Genomic DNA, 5604 nt, shown 5'->3' with positions numbered 1-5604 from the left:
GTAACAATATGCAAGGGAATTACAATGGTGAACTCCTACCATCTTGTCCAGTTAAACTCTGTATTATCTCTAATGTTTTATTGAAGAATTATTTTCTTATTCTCTTTAATGGTTTGAGCAATCTTTCATTCTTACATCTGATAATCTGAGCAATGCAGTTGAGGATAGCGATATGCAATGTAACAACCAGTGTTGATTTCTATTAATTTGTCTTGAGGCCCTGTATCACTTTGAATGTTGTTGCTTTGATTTGTTTATGTTCGTGATACTGGTATGCTGCTACTGTTCTATTTTTTTGTTTGTTTCTCATTTACTACTCTCTTTAAAATAAAATAAATAAATAAATAAACAAAACACAATAAGCAAATACAGATCTACAGACACATACAGAACTTTCTACACAATGGCTATAGCATAAACATTCTTTTCAGTGCACATGGGACATTTTCTAGCATAGATTATCTGTTATACCACAAATTAAGTCTAAATAGATTTTAAAAGATAAATATACAAAGTATTTTCTCTGATACAACATGATGAAATGAGAAATCTGTAACTAATCAAACTGGACAATTCAGAAAATTGTGGAAATTAAACAACATACCCTAAAACCACCTATGGGTCAATCATAAGAGATGTTAGAAAATACTTAGAGATAAATGAAAATACAACATACCAAAACTCATGACACACAGTAAAAGCAGTTCAAAGGGGGAATGTATAGCTATGAAAGCTAAGAAACATTTCAAATCAACCATATAACTTTATAATTTAAAGAACTAGAAAAAGAACAGACTAAACCCAAGGCTAGTCACAGTGAGAAGGAAATAATTAAGATTAAAGTAATTAAAGGAGAAAAAAAAATAACAAAAGATGGTTCTTTAAAATGATTAAGAAAATTGAAATATCTTTAGCCTGATGGCCTACAGAAAAACAGAGAAAACTGAACAAAATAAATGAATATGGAGCATTATTACCATGCTAAAAGAGTTATAAGAAAGTTTATAAACTAGACATCAACTAAGTAGATAAACTAGGTGAAATGGATAAATTACTAGAAACTCAAAACCTCTTAAAATTAAACATGAAGAAATAAAATTTGAGTAGATATACATATAACTAGCAAGATTAAATCAATAATCAAAATTTTCCCAACAAAGAAAAGCCCTAATGGCTTCACTGGTAAATTTTATCCAATATTTAAAGAACTAATATTAATCCTCATTAAACTTTTCCAAAAAACTGAAGAGACAGTAACAATTCCTAGCTTGTTCTATGAAGCCAGCATTACCTTGATACCAAAGCCAGACAAGGATACTACAAGAACACTACAGATGAGTATCTTTTACAAACACTGACGTAGAAATCCTCAACAAAATTTAGCAGCATTTAAAAGGATTTTACAGCATAATCAAGTGAGATTTGTTTCTAGAATGAAAGGATGGTTCAACATAGGAAAATCAATGTAACATACTACACTAACAGAATAAAGAGGTTAAAAAACACATGATCACTTCAACTGGTACAGAAAATGTAGCCAACAAAATTCAACACTCTTTCATGATTAAAAGAAAAAAGTCAACAAACTAAGAATTGAAGGAAGCTACTTCACCATAATAAAAGCTATACTGGTGCTAGGGATGTGGCTCAGCAGTGCAACACTCACCTAATATGCATGAGGCCCTGGGCTCAATGCCCAGCGCTGCAAAAATAAAATAAAGGCTCTCTGCTCCTGCATGCTCGCTGACAGCCACTCTTCCAGGGCAGTGCCAGCTGCGATCCAGACAAGATGGTTTGGCTGTATTGGATGCCCGGTCACCAGGGCTGCTTTTAACTCTGGCAAAGTGGATATTATGGCCGTCAATGACCCCTTCATTGACCTCAACTACATGGTCTACATGTTCCAGTATGATTCTACCGACAGCAAGTACCATGGCACCATCAAGGCTATGAATGGGAAGCTCATCATCAATGGAAAGGTCATCACCATCTTCCAAGAGTGAAATCCTGCCATCATCAGGTGGGGTGATGCTGTCGCCGAGTACATGGTGGAGTCTACTGATGTCTTTACCACCATGGAGAAGGCCAGTGCTCACTTGAAGGGTGGTGCCAAGAGGAGCAGCATCTCCACCCCTTCTGCTGATGCCCCCATATTTGTGATGGGTGTGAATCATGAAAAGTATGACAACTCCCTCAAGATCGTCAGCAATGCTTCCTGCACCACCAACTTCAGCATCACGGAGGGACTCATGACCACACATCCCACACCATCACTGCCACCCAGAAGACTATGGAGGATCCCTCCAGGAAGCTGTGGTGTGATGGCCATGGGCCTGCCAAGAACATCATCCCCGCATCCACCGGTGCTGCCAAGGACATGGGCAAGGTCATCTCGGAGCTAAACGGGAAGCTCACAGGCCTTCCATGTGCCCACCCCCAATGTGTCCGTAACGGACTTGACCTGCGCCTGAAGCAAGCAACCAAATATGATGACATCAAAAAGGTGGAGAAGCAGGTGTCAGATGGCCCCCTCAAAGGCATCATGGGATATACCAAGGACTAGGTTGTGCCTTGGGACTTTAACAGTGACACGAACTCTTCCACCTTCGATGTTGGGGCTGGCATCGCCCTCAGTGACCACTTTGTCAAGCTCATTTCCTGGTATGACAATGAGTTCAGCTACAGCAACAAGTTGGTGGACCTCATGGTCCACATGGCCTCCAAGGAGTAAGCAGCCCCGCACCACAGCCCAGGAGACCAGAGGAAGAGGGAGAGGCCTTGCTGTAGAAGTCACTGCCCTCAGCCCCAACACTGACAATCTCCCCTCACAGCTTCCATCCCAGGCCCCTTGGAGAAGGACAGGAGCCTAGGGAGCCATTGCTCACTGCACACCATCAATAAAGCCCACTGTTCCCAGCAAAAATATAAAGCCTTATATGAAAAATCCACAATAAATATCATATTAAATGGGGAAAGACTCCTTTCCTCTAAAATCAGGTATAGGCAAGGATCCATACTTTTGCCGCTCTTAATCAAAATGAAAAAGAAGAAAAAGAAAAGGCATCGAAACTGGATAGAAAAAAATTCTCTCTCTTCCCATGTGGCAATTTTCTATGTGGAAAACCCTCAAGACAAGTGGGTAATGGTGGCACATGCTTGTAATCCCAGCATTTGGGAGGAAGAGGCAGGAGGATTGTCAGGTGGTGGAGCCCAGCCCAGACTACACAGTGAGCTCAAGACCACATAGCCTAAACTACATAGTGAGACCCTGTCTTAAACAAACAAACAAACAAGAAAATACCCCTCAAGAATCACAAAAAATAAAATGATTAAATTAATGAATTCAGCAAACTAGCAAAGTCCACATGCAAAAATTAACTGCATGTCTATAAACTAACAATAAACAATTTAAAAAGGGAACAACAGTTTGAAAAAACAATCTGGAAACAAAATAAAATAAATAAAATAAAACAAAATAAAATAAAACAAAAATAATTACATTTTTCCATCAAAAAGAATAAAATGTTTAGGAATTAAAGACATGAGAAATTTGAATGAAAACCACAAAACACTGTTGAAATTAAAGAAAACAAATAAATAGAAACACCTTCAATTTCATGAAAACACTGTTAAAATATCAACACTACCAAAGCAATGATGATTTTTATAGAAAGAGACAAACCTATAATGAAATCCTGAAAAAGAAGAGCAAAGCTAGAGGACTTAACACTCCCTGATTTCAAAACTTACTATAAAACTACAGTAATCAAAACAGTATGGTCAATTTATTAACCAGTTACTCTCCTATTACCTTGTTTTGAAATTTTGTATCACTGTTTTTATCGTTTTTTTCTTTAAAATTAAAAGAAGTATGGTACTGCCATAAAGACAGAAAAATGGCATAAAATAGAAGATCCAAAAATACACTCTCCTATATATTGTCAAATGCCTTTTGATAAGAGTGCTAAGACCATTCAATTGGGGGAAAGACATCATTTTAACAAATGTCACTATGAAAACTAGATATCCACATGCAAAAGGTGGTAAATGGACCTCTACTTCATACTACATACAGAAGTTAACCCAAAATGAATCAAAGACTTAAATGAAAGACCTAAAACTATAAAAGCTTTTAAAAGAAAACATAGCCCAAAAGCTTCACAACATTAGATTTGGCACTTATTTCTTGGATAAAACACCAAAGGAGGGGGTGGGGGTGTGGCTTAGTGGTAGAGCACATGTTCAGCATACATGAAGACACTGCTTTCATTCCCAGCACCAAAAGAAAAGGCACTGAAGGCACAGGAAAACACAATAGATAAATCTGACTTTATGAAAAATTTTAACAATTTGTTCATCAAAAAACACTATCAACACAGAAAAAGAGCAAAGTGAATGACAGAAAATATGTGCAAATCATGTATCTGGCAAGAAATTCATTTGCAGAATAGAGAACTCCTAAAATTCACCACACACACACACACAGCTGATTAAAAGTGTGTGGACTTAAACAGATACATCCACAAAGAAGATATAGACAATGTCCCTACATGAAAAAGATGCTCAACATCATTAATTACTAGGGAAATGGAAATAAAACTACAGTGAGATACTATTTTACATCCTTTAGGGTAGCTATTATCAAAACAACAACAAGGACTGAGGATGTAACTCAGTGATAGATTACTTGCCTAGCATGCACAAGGCTGTGGGTTCAAATCCAAGTACAGTACCAGCAAACTCAGAAAATAATGTTGCTAAGAACCTACAGAAATAGGAACCTCTGTATAAGGTGAGAATGGGAAATGGAAAATAGTATTGGCATTCTTCAAAAACTCAAAACTACCATAAGATTAGGTATTGCATTTATGGATATACACAAAACAACAGAAAGCAAGGTCTAAGAGATATCTGTGAACCAAGTGTGGGGTCACAAGCCTCTAATCTGAGCACTTGGGAGGCTGAGGTAGGATGATCACTAGTTCAAGAACAGTATGGGCTACACAGAAAGACTCTATCTCAAAAACCCCAGACAAAGAGACAGAGAGACACACACACTCTGAGACTGACTTATGTTTACAGTAGACTTCCCAAACAAACACAAACATAGCCATCTTTTCCAAAATTGTAGAACAAATTAAGTTTGTGAACCAAGGTACCAGCATATGTCAGTCACAAGGAGATAAATGCTGTGTGATTCTATTTATAAGGTATTTAGGGTACTCGATACATAAAAGACAGAAAGTACAATGTTGATTGGCAGGAGCTGAAGAGAATAGAAATGGGGAGCTGTTTAATGAAAATAGAGTTCCTATTTTATAAGATGAAAAGAGTTACAAAGATGGATAGTAGTAATGCTTTCAAGGCAATGACTGTACTTAATGCCACTGAACTATACACTTTAAAATGGTTAAGAATATAAATTTTATGTTATGTGTATTTAACACGTTTTTAAAAATGTCTTTAGAGGGGAGAAGAAAGGAGCATTTCAAGAAGGGAAACAACTGTATCAAAAAGCCAGATATGGTGGTGCACACCTATAGTCCCAGGAGGCTGAGGTGCGAGGATTACTTAACCTCAAGATTTGAAAACAGGCAACACAGT

General features: G+C 37.3%; 1 pseudogene; it reads left to right on the top strand.

Annotated features, from left to right (window-relative positions):
- Positions 1-1746: 1746 nt before the first annotated feature.
- Positions 1747-2731, top strand: LOC102011624 (annotated as a pseudogene).
- Positions 2732-5604: the final 2873 nt, after the last annotated feature.

This window comes from Chinchilla lanigera, unplaced genomic scaffold (assembly GCF_000276665.1).
Source record: "Chinchilla lanigera isolate Chin_1 unplaced genomic scaffold, ChiLan1.0 scaffold00005, whole genome shotgun sequence".
NCBI lineage: Eukaryota > Metazoa > Chordata > Mammalia > Rodentia > Chinchillidae > Chinchilla > Chinchilla lanigera.
The sequence above is the reverse complement of the archived record's forward strand: the minus strand, read 5'-3'. Positions and strand labels throughout refer to the sequence as shown.